The sequence below is a fragment of the Sciurus vulgaris genome, assembly GCF_902686455.1.
Source record: "Sciurus vulgaris genome assembly, chromosome: 1".
Lineage (NCBI taxonomy): Eukaryota > Metazoa > Chordata > Mammalia > Rodentia > Sciuridae > Sciurus > Sciurus vulgaris.
In genome coordinates this window covers 105,282,210-105,302,062 of record NC_136461.1, presented here as the reverse complement: position 1 = coordinate 105,302,062, position 19,853 = coordinate 105,282,210, and positions in this window count along the sequence as shown.

The window sequence follows — 19,853 nt, the reverse complement described above, 5'->3', positions numbered from 1 at the left end:
GTGGCACAGAAAGCACTTTCAAAGTCCTTATAGGATCTTATTGGGTGGCCACAATCACAAGGCTCTTTAGTCAATGATGAGCTCTAAATCCTGCATTAAAAACACCCATCTAAGCTAGTTTAACCTAATTATTAATCTGTAGTATATTAATTCTGTTAATATACTACAGAATAAATACAAAGTGGGAAATTATGCCTTTATTGGATTCAGTAATTATGCATAGATCCCCCTTTATGTGCTCAAGGAGGGAGCAACTAAGATGTCTTTGTGCTACAGCTAAACCGAGAATGTCACCCATGGCCTAGGCCCCTTATCAGATGTCATACAAGGTGGGGGATGTGGCCAAAAGACGAGAAGATACCCTTAATCTCAAACACCTTTCATAAACTCAGAAGGACTCAGAGCAGAAGGTACAGTGACCAGAGACCAGAGTGCATGTCAAGAGATGTAATTAACCCAGCCCCGCCATGAGTTCTGAGGTCCATGTCCCTGGTCCAAGCACTTCACCTCTCTGGGCTCTCATTTGCAAAATGAAGCAGTTGACCTAATAACCCCAAGACCCCCTTTCATGCTTATGTTTAAGAAGGCTGAGGCAGAGCCTGGATCTAGATTTGTCTGAATGTGGAGTAGCTTCTTTTCCAACTCCTTCCCACATTTCTACTTGAATTTCCAGAGCTCCAGGGAAAGAATACCACTGTGTCCACAGCTGGGTCTTTGATGCCTGCCCAACTTAGGCCAGGGAGAGGGGTGTTGGGGAGGTTGGTGAGAAAGTCATACATGAAGCCTTAAGAGAAAGCTGAGCCTCAAGAAGAAAGGAATCTGTCCACTCAGCAGCACCCCTAACAGGGCAGAAGGAGGAGCTGCTCCAGCCTAGGGTGCTGTCCCTCCTGCAAACAACCACCCTGCAGGCAACCAGACCTACCTCCCAGTCCCTGGATGCCTGCCAACCCTGGGGCCCTGCAATATTGCCACATGGGGGGCCAGAAGATGTTCTCTTCCTTAGACTTCCATGCAGGTTGCCAAGAGCCAGAAGCCCAGGAAGGTCAAGCAATTTGCAGGCATGAGTAAGACATCTCCAGGAATTTCTGGAGAAATGCTGTGGGGAGCGGTATGGGAAACCCTGAGCAGGTTGGTGTCCTAAGACAGGGAGCCATGTTGATGGGGCCTCACAGAAATGCTCAATGAGCTAAGTGCATTTCACAAAAACTTCAAAGGAAAATGAGACTCAAAATAAATCTATCGGTAGGCATGGTGACACGTGCCTGTAGTTCAAGTTCCTTTGGGACCCTGTCTACTTGCCAGTCAAGCCTAGGCCCACCCAGGAAATAAGGTGTAGAAAGCTGTTAGGGTTGACTACAGTCCCTGCCTCCTCAGACCCAGCAGAGCTGCTACACGTGTCCTATCTCCAGCTGAAGCAGAAGCCACTGACCGCTCTGCCACAATAGAGAAACTGGGAGGTGTATAGGAACATGGCAGGAGAGTATGAATACACACAAAGTAATTTCATCATTACCTTACACCAGACTTTTTTTATATTTCCAGGTACATGTGGCCAAAGAAATTGCTACACAAATAGGCAGTGCCCAAAGAAGCCCTGAACCGTTCCTGGGTTCATTGTCAGAACCACGATAATTTTTCCTCCCTTCCCAGGGCTCAGCCCATTGTTCTGTGGGTTCACAGCTGGGCCTCTGCCCTGGGTGGAGCTGCAAGTCTGGGCAGGAGATGTCCAGGAAGCTAGAGTTGTGATCTGCTTCCAGCCTGGGGCAGGAATGGGGCTGAGTGCCAGGATCAACTTTTGATCAATCATTAGGCACAATCTTTGCTCCAGTCACACCAACCACTCCTTGTTCCTGCCTCAGGGTCTTTGAACTTAATATTCTGTCTGTGTGGAATACTCTTCTTCTTGATCTTCACCTGAATTGATGCTCCCCGCTACTCCATCAAATATTACCTTCCAGAAAGACCTTCCACGACCACCTCTAGAGTAGTCCCTGATCACTCTCTGCTATACTACACTGTGGATTTCCTTTTTGACACTTAGAGCGATCTGTGTTAATCAGCTTTCTGTTACTACTACAAAATACCTGGGAAAATCAACTTAAAAAGAGGAAAGGCTTATTTTGGCTCATGATTTCAAAGGTCTCAGTTCTTGACCAGTTGTCCTCATTGCTTTGGATCTGTGGTGAGGTAGTACATCAAAGCAGGGAGTGTATGGCAAAACTATTCACCTCATGATCAGGGCATGAAAGAGAAAGAGCATAGAAGAGACCAAATCCCACAATCCCCTTCAAAGACCCACCCCATCCCAAGAATGCAAAGTTAGGGACTAACCCTTTTAACACTTGGACCTTTGGGGGACACTCCAGATCCAAACCACAGTGCAGCCTATAATTATCTTGTTTATTTGTTTACATGTTCACCGTCTCATTCTTGGGGGAAGGTCAGCTCCTGCAGGGGAGGAGTCTTATCTCTCTTATTCATGGTTGTTGACAACTTTCAGCACAATGCCTGGGACATGGTAGGCTTAATAAGTACCTGTGGAAGGAACAAAGAGGGGATGAATGCACACAGCAGGAGCCATGTGGTCACTTAGCAAGGATAACTGTACTCCCAGGGTCTTCCCTTCCTAACAAGACTCCAGTGTGCTTTCGTAACATGTCCTATTCATGGCATAGGTCACCAAGCTGCTCATGATCTTTCCTTTCCTGGTGCTAATAACTGGCTTCCAAAAGGACCTGTGATTGACTTCATCATGGCTACAACCATAGCAGAAGTCTACTGGGCAGGGTAGGGCTTCTGAAAGAGATTCCCCACTTCATGAAAAGAGAAGCCATCACTGCCACTTAATCTGAATACAATGCTTAGCACAGCTGTGCCCAGCGCCTCCCCTGCAGAATTACCAGGAGGAAAAGCCCAGCCTGCTGAAGATAACTAGGTTGCAAACATGAAGCAACTGGGTCCTCTGTGGTGTTACTAAAGAATAAATTAACCATCTCTGGAGCGTCAGTACCTCTAGACTCCTTGCTATGGAGCATAATACATTTTCTTATTTGTAAGCCATTGTGAGTTCCAACTTCTGTTAGAGCCAAAGGCATTTGAACTATAGAGATTATGGTAAATGCTGTCCCTTGTGGCTGTCACTAACCTGTAGACTGGAACACTGACTTTTATCCCCTATATATAATGTCAGGTGGATATGAATTCATGAACTAGTTCCTTTTTTTCTTCATTCATATATCCAACAGACTTTACTAAAATCTGTGTACTGGGTACTACACCATAAAGGGGCATTCCCTGAAGGATCCCGGGGTTCTGTGGGAACACTACAGGTAAACAGACTGAGAACCCAGAGTGGCCATGCTGCAATAGCACAGTATGAGATGTGTCATGGCAGCAGCCAAGAGCGCCAGGAACGAGTGCCTACAGGCAGGTGGGAGGTGACTAAGCTGGTTTCCCAAAGGAGGTTGTATCCGAGCTGAGTCTTGAATGAAAAACAAGAACTTCCCAGGTGGGTGAGCTGGCCAAGACTCTCAGACAAAGGGGACAACAATGTTCTATATCTCAGAGTCAGAAGGACCACATTTGAAGCACCTATGATGAGCGTGACACTGTACTAAGTGATTTCACCTACATTCCCCTGACCCCAAGCCTGATGATACTGTTGACCCCATTTATAATACCGAAACTGAGGCTCCAAAGTCTAAGAGATTTGTCAAAGGTCACAGAGTCAGAAAGTGATAGAACCAGACTTTGAGCCTAGGCAATTGGGCTCCGGAGCCCTTACTTTTCCTATTGGCCCAGCACCCCCAAACCCACGGACCATACTGAGAAGCACAGGCTTGCAGACTGAATCAGTGACCTATGCAAAAAGAGGGCACGCCTCTGTGGGCAGGAGGGAGAAGGGTGAGCAGACAGGTAGGAAAAAGGTGTGTCCTGGGAAGAGTGGGTGATGAGGACAGTGTGCACAGAAGAGACGATGCAGATGACCTGAAAGCGTGTCTCTCTTCTACCGGATCTATTGCAAATGAATGGGTCTATTCAGGGTTGCCATCTCCTAGCCTTTCCCTTTTAAATCACCTTTACAGTTAAATATTATCTTAAAAATGTATCAGCTCACAAATTTTTGTTAACCTCCCTGCTACGAATATTATCCAGATGGCAAAATAAATAAAATCCATTGGTAGTTACAACTAGCCTCCCTGAGACGGTAACTGGCCTTGGGCTCACAGGGGTTCAGCTTTGCGAAGACAGACTTAATAAACGAACTGGCAGATGAAACAAACAGTCGGTGTCCTGGCACTGCGGGGCACCGCAGGTTGGCCTCCTAGATCCTGCAGACACCCTTGGTCTGCAAGCTCTCGTTTTCAGGAAACAGGGGGGATGGACGGCAGACACCCATCATCATAATAAAATAACAGTACCAGCTAATTTCCTGAGGCTTCAATCTCAGCGGGGAAGGATATAATATTGCAAGCCAGCAGAAGGCAAGCAAGTGGTGATACAGTAGTTCTGTTTTACATTACATTAAATGTTACTATTTCTGAAGGGAATATCTGTGGAGCGCTGGTGTAACCCATAGCAACCAGCTAATAAATTGTAACTTACACTGGCTCAGCTTATTGTAGGGGTGGAGAACAGCAAGGAAAAAATAAAAAGGCAAATGCTGGCAAAAATGCCACAATTTTCCCCTCACTACCCACCCCACCACGCACACCCTATAAACACAGGCTGCGTCAGCCTCCTCTAGCAAAATTACTTAAGGTGAAGTGGGACAATTAGCAGTCAAGGTTTCAGAATTCTTGACCTTTGTGTTGATTTATATATATGATGCTTCTTTTAAAACCCAGAAGTTGCACTTTAAATGTTTCCGGCTCTATGCCCTAGCCTCTCCAAGGGTATCTCTTGGCATCATTTCGTAGCCTCTATTGAGGGTGTCAGTGCTCAGACTCCAGCCTACACATGGCACTGAGAGGCTTAGCTCACCTTTCTTCCTTCTGTCTGCAAATAGTTCATGCCTAATTGCCCCCATACTTCAAATTCACAGCAGGCTGGTGAGCCTTGTTCTTTACTACACTGAGCCTACTCTTTGGCCTCAACCCCAATAGATTCCTCCCATCCATTAGCTTCTGTCCCCTGAGCCATTCAGTCTTTTCAAATTCAGTTAGTCCCTCTGAAACTTGGACACTGGATGGGTATTTACAAGGAATTATTCATGGGCACTTTGTGGCCTTCAGACAGAATGCTCATCTGTTGGGTTGATTAACTGTGCACACCTACTGTCTGTCCCTGTGAACAGTACTGAACTTAATGAAATTGCTTCATGTTTTCAAATGTCTGTCAGCAGTCATTTGGGGGAAATGACCAGTACTCATATACTACCAGAGATTCACTGGGCATCTTCCTTCTCCCTAGCCATCTCTACTCTGCCTATTAAAGAGGAAAGCCAGGGAGTACACTGGGCCTCTGATTGTAAGGGTTCTCCTGTCTCTTTCTCTATGAGATCAGCTTGGGTCCATAGAATAAGGAGGGACTTGAGTCAAGCACCTGGGATCAAGAGCCCCCTACGACACTAACTAAGCTGAGTGTCATGTGGCAAAATCATTTTATTTCTGGGGCCTTAATTCCCTCACCTATATTGTGAAGACTATCAGTTGGGATGCATTTGGCTGCAGGTAACAGAACCCAGCTCACAGAAAGGAGTAAATAGACTTTCTCATGACAGTGAGAAGGGTGGCTAGAGGTTCAACTTCTACTTCTCTGTGATTCTCTTCTCGTTTAGTTCCTTTTATCCCCATGGCCCCCATGCCAGGGCTTCTTTCTCCACTGCAGTGCTTGTTGCAGTTTTGGAAGAGTTTCATGTTGGTCTCCGCACCTGCATCTGGGCCCCTCACTCTCCTGGAAAGGCTCCTGCTCCTAGCCCAGTGGCTGGTATGCAGTCAGGATGAACAGATGGGATGGATGGGTGATCGAGTGAACGATTCTAAGCAAGTTCACTTCTTAAACAATGACAAGGAAATTAGGGGAAACCAAAAGCTGCAAAATGTAAGTTGTAACAGAAAATATTATGATTACTATTACTATCTCACATCTTCATGCCACAGGATCAGCCCCTTGTTTGTTCGTTTTGCTACTAGGGATTGAACCCAGGTCTTCGTGCATGCTAGTTTGAGACAGGGTCTTGTTAGGTTGCCCAGACTGACCTCAAACTTGCAGCCTCCTGCCTCAACTTACTGAGTAACTGAGATTACAGGTGTGGGCCACGGCCCGCAGCTAAAGAGCAGCCTCTGGATGCTGCGTGAACTCTAAAGCACACCACTCTGGAAGTGGGGTTTTTGAATGGAGAATGGAAGAAACAGTTTTCCAAGGAAAAGTAAATTACTTTTGCCCCTTTAAAAAAAAAAAAAAAGGTTTTAATACCCACAATGTAACTATTAATTACAAAAGACAAAATGTATCTTTATACAGGAAAAATATGATGCACACCCCTTAACCAAATAATTAAGTGTAGCATCATCAGCATGAGGGGAAATGACCATACTAGGCCTTCTGATGTGTTTAATCCTACCACACAGTATCACCTGTTTTGCTTTTCCATCCTCCTGCCTCAGCCTCCTGGGTAGCTGGAACTTTGTTCGAGTGTGTGTTACCATGCCCCTGGCCTGTTTTATTTTTTGTAGTGTTTTGTGTGTTTTGGTTCTGGAGATGGAACCCAGGGCACCATGCCTGTTAAGCGTGCTCTCTACCACAGCCCCGCCCCTAGCCCACCTGTGTAGTACTCTCCCCTCAAACATTTAGCTGTACGTAATCACCAGGAAACAATTAGCAAAATGAACTTGCAGGATATTCAACAAAACAGCTAGTGAATTCTTTAAAATGTCAATGTTATTAGCACAAGATAAATAAAGGGGCAGGGCAACTCTTCTAGATTAAAACAGATTAAGAAGATACAGCAAAAAAATAAGTGAGCAAAGTCGATTAGATCCTGGACTAGAAAAATGCTATAAAATACATTTTTTAGATAGTTGGACTATTCATTAAATGATATTATTACATTGCTACTTTTTTAATTTTAGGAGTATCCTTATCTTTCTTAGTGGTTATGTCTGTAATTTACTTTGAAATACTTTAGCAAAAAAAACTCTGCATGTATGACTATATATACATATGTATGACTATATACACATATATATACTCCTGTACTTCACACACTATTCAGACACACATATAGAGGAAAAGAAAATGTGGCCAAATACTGAATAGTGATTCTCAGGAAGGGGTACTGAAGTATTTTTTTAATACTGTTCTTTCAAGTTTTCTGTAGCCTTGAACATTCTCATTATTAAAAACTGGGGGAGAAAGAGACCTTCACAGACAACACCAAAGCCATATTTGCCCATTGACACATCATTCCACGTAGACATGCACATTTCATACATTTTGATACTATTTTTATTACTATGCAATTGTCTTTAGGCTTCTACCTGGGCTAAACTGGGGAACCCAGGTCACTATTCCAGAGTTCACATATTTGTGAGGATGCATGATTCTTTGAAAAGATTCACTGGGTTCCTGGTATCTGATTGCCCCTCCTTCCTTCCCCCTCTGCTCCTCCATCTTCCTCTCTTTCTCCCTCCTTTCCTCCCTCAGCTCCTTCCTCCTCTCTTCTTTCTTTCCTGCCCTCTCCTGTCTTCCTGCCAGTGATCTCAAATGCCCTGAGCATTTAAGTGACCTGGTTCTTGCCCTGCAGCTCTGCATACCCTAGATAAGACTTCCTTTGAGTAAAAGCAGAGAGGCCACTTCCTGGCCCCCATCATGTAGTAGCCTACATACCACAATCACACCTGAAGCATGAATGAGAAAGGACAGACTAAAATGCATCCTTAGTTGATCAAGTCCACGGTCCAGGCAGCATTTGGGGCAAGGTCTTGATGGGGAGGGGCTCTGTCATGGAAGGCTTGGTCTGGCCCTGTCTGATAAAATGCAGATCAGGCCTAGTCCAGAATGCTGGACCATCTGGCAGAATTTCCAGATGGCAGGTCCTTGCTGCTTTCAGTCCCTGGGGCCTGAAGTGGGCAGTCATTGGCAAGGGGCCCTTTGCTCTGTGGAGTGCTAGTCCTGGCTATGCTCATTTCCGGATTCTCAGGCCTTTGTGGTATTTGGCCATCTTGTGAAGTCATTCCTTGGCTTTCCTCTAGCATGCTCCTTGCGCCCCACACAGGGCCAGACTATTCTCTAGGCCAAATGGGTAACAAGGTCATGGTACACAGAAACCGTTGGAACCTCACTCTACCCCACCGGCTGCTGTCTAAAATAGAGGACGTTAGGCCTGACATGCATTAGGCATAGCAGGCAAAGAGCTGTAGGCCCACAACTCTTTGTAGGACACAAATGTTTAAAAACAAATGTTTTAACTTTTAATCTCAGAAGAAAAATAATGATCTTTTAATGTCAAAGATGATATTCTTCCTTACAACCAATCATAAAATACAATTTTTAATATTTTTAATGGACGAAGCCCAGCTCATCCCAACCCCTTCCCCCAAACATGCAGAGTGTCTAGTGTGGGAGGTCGTCATGACACCCTGGGGACAGGCTGCCAGCCTTACTTTCCAGCCCTCCCTCCCAAACCGAGAGTACTACAACAGAACGGTAGTCCTAGAAAAAAAATCAGGCCTCAGGACCTCCGTCCATGTTCCCTTTCTTTGCCTGTGGCCTCTTCCTCAGTTTCTTTCCCTACCACGGCTCTGTGCCTCATGTTTTCAAGAATCTGCAGCAAAAAAAGAGAAACGAGGCCAGCGTGACTTTTTTGCCATAAAGCTACATTTATACCCATTAAAGGACAGTTGTTTTTTCCTGAAATTATGTCCACCTTATTTTTCCTTTCCTTTTCTATTTTTCTTTTTTTCATTTTTATTGTTAGAATAAAAATCATAGGATGACATTGTTTTGGAGTAAGCTCCTGCACCAGGCCCCAGCAGACCAGGATAAAAATAAAAATGGAGTCACTTATACTACAGTTTCACTTCACCAAACCAAAACTAAGCCATTTATCTGAACTTCTCAGAAATCAGGAGAGAAATAGCCAAATTTCCTAACCAGGCCAGTTTCAGCCAGCATAATAATAAAGTCTTCTCTACTTTAATCCTTACCAGAAAAAAAGTAACCTGAAGTAACCTGAAGTCAACCAATCAGTAATTTTACTATTGTTCTCTCTCCCTGTCCCTGCCTTACAAGGGAAATAACTTTGAAACAATCAATCTGCTTTTTTTTCTTTGTTTCAGCTTTCATCAGTCTTTCTGTGTAAGAAACCAACCTCCTGCACTCAGCCCTTTGGCTGTTTTATGGAATGAAGTGTTGCCTGATTCTAGCATCACCAATAAAACCGATTAAGTTTTTAAAATTTCTTGTGGTTTTGTATTTTGATAATACTAAAATGTCATTTTTTTTCTATAAAATCATGATACTAACAGATGATCGTCTGAATAAACATTATTTCACAAAATATAAAAGTTGATAACCCTTCATTGGTCCTGATACCTCGGTCTACCCCACCCCCACTCCCAATTCCGTGGTCAGGTTCCTGGTCTATAAAATCCCACATTCTGAGAAGTGCTGGCTTAGACAACCTGAGTTCATCTTTGAGACTTAATCTTTCACTGGATATGGTGTCGAGCAACTGTAATCCTTGTGACTCTGGAGGCCAAGGCGGGAGGATCAAAAGTTTGAGGCCAGCCTTGACAACTCAGCAAGACTCAGTCTCAAAATAAAAAATAAAAAGAGCTAGAAATGTGATTCAGTGGTTAATCGCTCCTGGGTTTCATCCCCAGTACCAAGGGGGAAAAAAAAAAAAAAAAAGATTTACTTCTCATGACTCATCTGCTTTAATCCCAGGCTGTAAGTTCCTCATGTCCGTTTCTTGTTTCCACCTTTTGGCGGCACCCACTTCCTGTGGTCCTGTTAGCCTTCTCTCTCCTAGACATCTTCTGGAAGTCAGTACTGCATCTTATTTCTTTGTGTCTCCTCTGCTTGGCAAAGTGCCTGGCACCCAGTAACTGCTCAATCAATCTCTGTTGAATGAATAAATATATTAATTCCCAGAAAAATTAAGTTAATGGATAGAATTTCTCAGCTTTTACTTTTTTTTCCCTCTACATTTTTATTAAATCTTTGGCACCTGTTATTGCTTGTCCACTGGCCAGTGCTAGCAGATGACAGAAAGAATTAGCAAGTAGCAAATGAATATTAATGGAACCAGACATAGCCGACGGTGCTTAGTTTGACAGATTGTTTTTTTCTATGGACAGGTGTTTGGGCTTATGGTTGTGGTTTTATATTGTGTGTTAGTGTCTGTAAATTTAATTAAATTTAACATTTTTAAGCAACTTAAGCGTAAAGGTGCTAAATATGTAATTTTGTGCTAATTCATAGGGCGTATTTTAGACTTAAATCTATCAATATTTCATGGTGTTCTGCAAAGGCTACCGTGACTGATTGAAGAAGGCCCAGGGTATGAAATATTTGAGCCTAGAGAATAAAGAACCATTGCCCCAGTGCACATTTAGGCTCTGGGGGCAGATTTTAATTGGAATTACGGCGGGGGGGGGGGGGGGTCTGCCTAAAAGGGGAAACCCAAAAGAAGCCAGTAGAATACAGAGAAAAGGCTTGGAGAGGTTGTGCAAAGCCAGGCCGATTCTTCCCCCTCACCCCCTGTGGCTGCTTTCCATTGCTTAGGTCTGAGAATGTCCTTCTCTCTTGTTCATTCTTACTGAGGCTTTGTGTATATCTATATTAGACATCTGTGTATATTAAGGGTGTGGTAAATGTCAAAAACAATTAGTTATTATTGGATAAAAGAGAAATGCCTTCCATTTCCCTGCTAAATATGAGTCTTCCCACACTCAGCTTACTTTTATTACCTGCCTATTAAAACAATCTCCAGGGGTCGCCATTCCAACTGAAGCAAGCCCTGACCCAAGGTACCTCCCTCTCCAGCAGTTTCTACTGCTCCCCTGCACACAGCCTGTGAGACTGCCAAATTCAACTGACCACCTGATCTTCCAAATCAGTCCCCTTCCTGGCCTCTATGTTTCTTATTTACATTCCCTGTTTTCTGAATCTTGGTTCTTTGATTGAAACAGTCCAATTTCCCCAAATGGATGTCATCACAATCTTTGACCTCCTATATTGCTTTCAAGGCACTTAACAAATTCTGCTTTCTAGAAAAGCAATTTCTATATTTTATTATCCCCAGTCCGCAATACAGACACACATATATTTGCTGTAAGATACTCGCGGTAAGGGAGTTTTATTCATCTGTGTCTAATACTGTGTCTGGCATGTTGTTCTCATTTTATCTATTCTGCACTGAACTGAATTTGTGTCCTCAATAATGCTAAGCTGAATTCTGTATTTATTTTGCTGATGTTCTGTGTGTCACAATTCTTCCAATTGCAAATCTCAGAAGAACCAACACAAAAGAGCATAGTCAGTGAGGAAAAGATGTGACAATATGTCATCTACAGAGAAGTCTGGAGGTAGAGAGGCTTCCAGGGTTGAATCTACGGTGAGTGAGGTCATTTGAAATCTGACTTCTTCAGCGTGTAGGCCAACTGTGGTTCTGGTCATGCTGTGGTGCTGCACATCCAGTTTCTACATATTCACAAATATTGGTGTACAAAGAAAAGAAACCAGTCCCTCTGTGACGCTCTTCCTATCATAAAGGAAAATCTTCACTAAGAGGCTGCCAGCAGATCTCCTCTCACATAACATTGGTTAGAATTGCAGCACATACCAGTGCCTAAGTGATCACTGGCAAAGGAATAGAGCTCTCTCTCTCTCTCTCTCTCTCATTCTCTCTCTCTCTCTCACTCTCTCTCTCTCTTTGTTTATTTTGGGGGGTGGTACCTGGGATTGAACTCAGGGGCACTCAACCACTGAGTCACATCCCCAGCCCTATTTTATATTTTATTTAGAGACAGGGTCTCACTGAGTTGCTTAGGGTCTCGCTGTTGCTGAGGTTGGCTTTGAACTCGTGATCCCCCTTCCTCAGCCTCCTCAGCAGCTGGGATTACAGGTGTGTGCCACTGCACCTGGCTAAAGTTCTCTTGACTGGTGCATACTATTCTAGATTAACCACCTTGATCAGGGCAAAAACTCAGATTACCTAAGGACTTGATCATCACATATCTGAACAAAGTGGGGTTCTGTGTTCAAAGGGAAGAAGTGACTTTGTTTAGACACAATAGTGCGAGTCACAATCAATCTATATTATGGGCTATCAAACTTGGGCCCAACAAAATAGTAGTCTTGAGCTCTGGACACTAATGAGTAGAATGGGAAACTTTGTCTCCTACAGAGATATAATAACAATGGATACTGTTCATTACTCAGCAAGAATTTATCTCTTTTCTCCTCAACCTTTCAACACACCTTCACCCATCTCAAGCTCAGTCAGTGACCTTGCTGAGAAAATATAAGCAAAGCAATCCCATATTTCTCTACCTACAGTCTTTCTTACCTCAGTATATTTTCAGTTGCTCAGCCAAAAACCTCTAAGACATTCTTAAACTCCCCTCTTGCTTCTACACTCACTTCCTATCTATCATCAAATTCTGTCAGCTCTTCCTTAAAAAAAAAAAGGATATCCTGAATCCAATCACATCTTACCACCTCCTTTTCTACCAACTGATCCAAGCCACCACCATCTTTCAGATAGGCGATTGCATGGACCTTTAACTGGTTTCCCTTCATCCATGCTTGACCCCCCACACTCAACTGTCAACACAGCAGCTTGAGCCATCTTTAAAACATTAATCAGATTCTATCACTCCTCTCCTTAAAACTCTCCCAAGTTTTCAATGGTCAACAGGTTCTCACATGACTCCCACCCTCCCCTTCAGCATGCACATTAACTTTTTGACCTCACTTCCTGCAGTTATCTCCCTCGCTGAGCTTCAGCCATACCTGGACTGAGCTTCCAGAAATTTCTTAGTCATAACTGGCATACTCCTGGTTCAGGATGCTCTTTCCTCAATGTCTGCATGCTTGGCTCCCTCAACTCCCTCAGGTCTACAGTCAAAGGTCACATTCACAGGGAGTCTCTGTGGCTCTTTTAGGAAAATCTGTCATTAAAGAAATTATAGGAGCTGAGGTTGTGGCTCAGTGGTAGAATACTTGCCTAGCATATGTGAAGCACTGGGTTCAATTCGCAGCACCACATATAAATAAGTAAATAAGAAGTAAAGTTCTATTGACAACTAATAAAAATATTAAAAAAAAGAAATTATAGCTTGCCAAAAAAAGCTAAATAAATAAATAAATAGATAAATAAATAAATAACAGTCCCTCTTTCCTGGGTTTGCCATTATTTCCTTCTTGGCTTTATTTTTTTTCATAACATTTTTCATTATCTGTTGTGCTGTGTATATATATATATACGTGTGTGTGTATTGTCTTTGTATTTCCTTTGCTATATATTTTACTTATTTGTTTATTTTTGTCTCCCCCTCCTAAAGTGTTAAATTCATGAAGGTAAGATTCTGTTTGTCTCCATTTCATACTCAGCACCTAGGACAGAACATGGCACTTAGTAGGTGTCTAATCATATTTTTAAATGACTAAATTCTCTGAATATTTACTACATGCTACGTATTTTACCCCATGTATTATCCCTGTATTCTTCTGGCTAACCCTAGAATAAAAGCACTACAATATCTGAAGTAGATGCTATGGTTTCTATTTATAGATGAGGAAACTAAGACTGACTGATTGAGAAAATTATCTGAGGTCACATAACCAGTGTTGGGAATATAAAATAATACTTCAAAGACTAGCATTTTAATATGTCAAAAGGCCTTAGAATCTACCTCAGAATTCAGATTCCTCTACCTTGTTTTGTTCCCTCCTTTCCCCCAAGAGCAGGAAGGGACTCTCTTTGGAATTCTCTTTTATGACTGAGGAAAGTTCTCCCGGACCAGGAGAGATTAAAAATGCAGAGTGCACCTGGCATGGTGGTGCACAGCTGTAATCCCAATGACTCTGCAGGTAAAGGCAGGAGAATCAAGAGTTCAAAGCCAGTCTCAGAAACTTAGTGAGGCCCTAAGCAACTTAGTGAGACCCTGACTTTAAATACAATATATACATATATAAAAAGGGCTGTGGATGTGGCTTCATGGTTAAGTGCCCCTGGGTTTAATCTCTAGTACCAAATAAATAAATAAATAAATACCCAGAGAAAGAAGAGACTAAACGTCTTCAACCCAGGACACCCTGCCTGATCAGACCTTTCATCTATTCTTCTGAAGTCAGCTGAGAGAGGTTGCTTAAGAGACTTTATCTACCTAATAAGACAACCTTTCCTCTACTGTGCATTCTCGCAAGTTACTTAAACCTCAATCGTTTGGCCCTTAGGGAGACACATACTTGGTGTATGACTCTGGAAAATACTTGGTGTGTTTTTTTCTTGCCTATGATAATAAGTTTGTATAGCTTTTTCTCCTATTAATGTGCCGACTGTTGATCAATTTCAGCAAACTTTTGAAGGCCAGAAAGAAGTCTTCTTTTGCCCCTTCACCAGTGAAAGAGAAGTAGGATATTTGAACTTTTCACTGTAGAGCCAAATTTTTCATTTGTCATCTTTACATTCCTTCATATTCCAGGGGTGAGGCTGGAACTCACTCCCCAGCTCGGGACCCTCCAATAAGCATATTTGTATGGTGTGACTTCTGACCACCTTGCTGTGGCTCTTTTACTGATGCAAATCAGTAGTTCTGGAAGAAGAGGAGGAGAAAGAGAAGAAAGGCTTGAAAGAAAAAAAAAAACATGGGGGAGGTGCCAGAAGTGATGGTGTCAGGAACCCTCCAGGTCCTGGTCTGCAGTGGAGGACAGGACCACACTAGTGCCCAGGGAAGAGGCTGTGTGCTCCACCCTGCGTCCCCCAGCCTACAGTGCTCCTCTCACACCCTGGTATTATATCCACTCCCTCTTTCCCTCATGGGAAAGACCAGACTCCCAAGCTAAAAACAAGCCTGTTAATAAGCAGCAGTTGCGGAACTCTTAGAACAAATCTACCCACCCTGCTCCACTCCCAGGGGGCTTTGCTTGTGCCCCTCCCCCACAACTGGCCTCAGGCATATCAGGCTTCACTCAGTGCTGGGGTGGGGTTCAGAAACAGCTGTGAAGCTTCCCCCACCACTCCACAGGCTAAATGGCTCTGCGGTGGGTGAGAATGAAAGGGGACTACAGACTGCCTGACATCTGGAGGCCAGAAGCGGGCTGGGGGAGAACCTCCCGATTCCACAAGTCGCCCATTGTTGCAAGAGAGGTAATTTTGGTCCCATCATGGATACATGCATACATATTTAAAGAGAAAAAAAAAATAGTTTTTAACAGTCTAGGACCTAGTCAAGTGTCTGTGGTCTGGAGGCAAATACCAACTCCTGCATTTGCGTTATCATGTGAGAAAGACGCTTACAAAGAAAGGAGCTTTGTTCTATGCCTGGCTTCTCTGGGCAATTAAATGTTCAATATCTGCCATGAGGTTCCTGCTGTTTATTTCTACTTCAGATACATTTCATAGGCACATGTGTGATTAATTAAGGTTCTCCTTTTCTTTCTTGAGTGTGTCTGACTGTATGCTGGAGATTTCATTTTGAAATAATTCAAGACTCGGGCTCTCCTGAAAGGATTGTCATTTGCTTCTGCCAGGGATCTGGTACTTCTCCCAACACCGAACTACTTTGACCCCAGGTCTAGGTTCAAGATCTCTATCTGGGTGGCTCAGTCAGGTCGCAAGTCTGGGTAAGGGCTGACTTACTTCTGATTCTTACTTATCCTGAGGACAGAGCTGGGGCGGGGTGTCCCAGATTCAGTATCAGAGCATCATCTTCTTCCTGGGCTTCAATGTGTGTCACCTCTACCTTATGGGGACAGAACTCAACTCATTTTGCAGATATTTATTCTACATGCACTGATGAAAGCAACCGTGGCTTTGGGTCATGGTCCTCCACTTCTTCTAGCTTTTGCCTGCTAATTCCTTATCACTTTAGTATTTTTTTTCATTTTAATACCTTATTAAACAACATTTAAGACTTATCCAAGTATATGAATGAGCTCAGTGGGAACATTGATTCAAATTTCTTGCTCTGATATTATAAAAACTAGGATTCTTTCTTCTTCCATATCTTCTATGACTTAATCCTTCATTCATATCTCTGTGCAAATATTAGATTGAACCCAGGGATTTACATAGGCTAGGCAAGTACTCTACCACGGAGATACATTCCTAGACCCAAATATACAACTATCTTCACCCTTTCCTGATCACCCCACTGAAAAAACCACCGCCATCCCTGCATCCTCTGCTTCTTCAAAGCACTTATCACCATCTGACATTTAATAACATATTTATTTGCTTATTTGTGTGTTGTCTGTGTCCCCAACAAAATTCTACTTATCATTCATTCAACAAATATTTATTGAGTATGTGCAATATGCAAGGCATTAATCTAGGCATTAAGCACACACTGAAAAACAAAGAAGACCAAGATCACTGTGAGCTAACACACTCCTGGAGAAGACAGACAATAAACTGAAAACCAAGTATAGAATTTAATCCCATAAGGACAGAAAACATGCCTGCATTCTTTACCACCTCAGGGCATGTAACAGCACCTTAAGGTAACTGAATATTTGTTCATTTTTTTTAAAGGACAAAATTCTTGTTCCAGTGTTATTTTTCAGTATTATTGAATCCCTGGTGTTTCAACTGTATTGTTGGTTTACTGCTTTTTTCCTTTTAAATATGGAGTATTTCAGGTGCATTAAGGGTTAAACATACTTGCATGTGGGTCTGGAAATATGATCAGCATTTATTATACTACTGTTATGGGAAATATGTTCTGAGTTCCAAATAATTAACTTCTAAGTGAACTTTTAGAAGCAGTCAGTCAGGCTCATGTATATTTGGGTGAGATTTGCCAACGTCTTTGCACTCTTTTATGAGAAAGGCAACGTGCCAGGCAGATCAGGCCAGATAGCCCTGGCGATCAGTGGGGTAACAGATGTCTTAGAAAAAGCACCCCATCCAGAGGCTCTCTTCTACTTCAAGCTCATGTTTGTTGGGATTCTTAGAATCTCAGATCCGTGGTGACACACCTCTCCCTGGGCAAGGACAGACACTCTGTGATTAAACCAACTATTTTTTTTTCACCAGAGGGTCAAAGACAAATTCTTAAGAGTCCTCCACCTGGACCCCCGCATGGTTGAAAGTGGCAGCCAGCCTGGGCACACAGCCCAGATGCCCTGGGACATTGAGAGGGAGAAAGATTGGGGGTCAGCCAATTTAACACAGAGAAGTCACTCCAATGTGACAAGCATCATGGCATCCAGCCTCCCCACAACCACAAGGATTTTTTCAATTCTTTAGCAAAGGATGGAAGTCCATAGAAAGAAGAAGTCAGGTCATGAGCCAAAGCTGGGTATAAGAAGCATATCCAAGGCTGTTCAATTAAAAAAAAAAACAAAAACAAAAAAGGATGTTCTAAGATTTTTGGAAAAGAGGAATAGAGAGCAATCAAATACTCAAGGTTTGGAACTGGGAAGAATGGGGAGCCTCTTCATCACTATCAGGACTAATTTCAGGATGAATATTGATTTAATAAAAAGGTGAACACTTTGGATTCTTTTGATCTCATGTAATTGAGGTCTTCTCTATCAAAATCAGAAATGGACTGGGATAAAGGGAGTGTGATCATGAATTTGTGAAGCTCTTTTCTTGGTTAGTTTTCTGTTGCTATACATAATATACAAGACTGGGTGATTTATAAAGAAAAGAGATCGATTTAGCTCACAGTTCTGAAAGTTTAAGAACATGGTGCTGATATCTGCTCAGCTTCTGGGGAGGACCTCGTGCTGTATCAACTCATGGTGGAAAAGTGAAAGGGAAGCAGGTGTGTGTGGAACGGCATGTGTGGGAGAGAGAAAGCAAGAACAAGAAGCTGAACTCACTTTTTAAAAATCTGCTCTTGTTGTAACTAACTTACTCTTGCAAGATCTACATTAACTTCTTCATGACAGTTGAGCCCCCTCCCATGACCTAATCACCCATTATAGGTCTTACCATCTCTCAACACTGTTACCTTGGCAACCAAATTTCAAGATGAATTTTGGTGGGGACAAACCACATCCAAACCATAGCAGATATGTCATAAAATTTTGACTTGGAAGAACCCTTAAAAGTCATCTGACTCTAGTCTCAAACAAATGTTTAGGAACAAAATCTGGGCAGGCCTGGGAGCCTGAATTTTAGAGTGCTTCTGCAGTAACTCATGCAGAGCAGGACTGGGACTTTGTGACAAGTTCAAGAAAAAACTTGGATAAAGAGAGGTCAAAGACAGGGTGACAAAATATCACCCCCAAGGGCCAACTTTCAGTTACCTATTTCTCTAGCCACACCCCAACTGCCTACAGTTACCTTTCAGTAGATTATCCATTCAAATTATTAATCCATCAAGTGGATTAATCCTAATCAGGTTACAGCTCTTATAATCCAATAATTTCACCCTTGCACATCCCCACATGAACACAGGAGTTTTGGGGGGACACCTCATATTCAAACCATAACAATCTCTTTGAGATCAGGTGCTATTATTTCCCCCTTTTTACAAATGAGGAACCTCAGGCAAGAGAAGGTAAATAAATTGACCAGAGTTAGGTATCAGTAAGTACAGATCTGCTGGGCATAGTGGCATAGGCCTGTAATCCCAGTGGCTCAGGAAGCTGAGGCAGGAGAATCAAGAGTTCAAAGCCAGCCTCAGCAACTTAACAACTTGGTGAGATCCTGTCTTCAAGTAAAATACAAAAAAGGGCTAGGGATGTGGCTGGGTGGTTAAGTGCCCCTGAGTTCAATCCCCACTACCAAAAAAAAAAGTACAGATCTGGGACACTAACCTACGTATTCTTCTTCAGACCCATTGTCCTCTGTCAGTCAAGAAAAGAATGAGCAGAGCTGTGGGTTTTGTGGAGAAAGGAGAATCTCAACTGAGTAGCATCTTATTTTTACCTCTTGGATAAACCATTCATCAGAGTTTCACTGGGGGCAAATCCAGGCCCTTCTCTAATGCTGGATAGCACATCTCAAGTTCTGAGCACCCACTTGGGATAAAGCCTTTAAGGGATACCCATGTGCCACTTTGGTCTTGAGATGTAATCGTCTTATTTATTTATTTATTATTGTTTGTTCTAGTTATACATGACTAAACTAAGAAGGCATTTTGATTCATTGTACACAAATGGAATACAACATTTCATTTCTCTGGTTGTACACACTGGAGATTCACACCCTTAGTGTAATCATACATGTACATAGGATAATGACGTTTGTCTCATACCACCATCTTCCCTTCCCTCCGACCCCTCTCCTCCCCTCATTTCCCTCTACACAATCCAAAGTTCCTCCATTCTTCCCTTACCCCCTCCCCCGTTTATTTATTTTTAAAGACCAGTGGTATCCTGTTATCCTGAATAAGATCTTCCTAGACTTTGGCTCTGGGGATTCTAACCTATAGGAGGGTAATCAGCAAGATGGAAGCTGGTGATAAGAATTATTCAGTGACTCTGCTTTGGTTGTTCTGTGGTGGGGATGGGGAGGATCTGCTCTTTATTTGGCATTTTCCGAGTGCATTAAGAGTAATTAACATAATTAACTCTGGTTGTTTGTGAGCACATAGCTAGTGCCTGCCTACCTTTAGACAAAATTTCTTGCCCTCAACTTTAGGTGACATAAGCCAAGTTGGCTAACACCCTTTTTGCCTTCTAAGCATAACTTTATGTTGTTTTAGTTTATAGATAAGCCT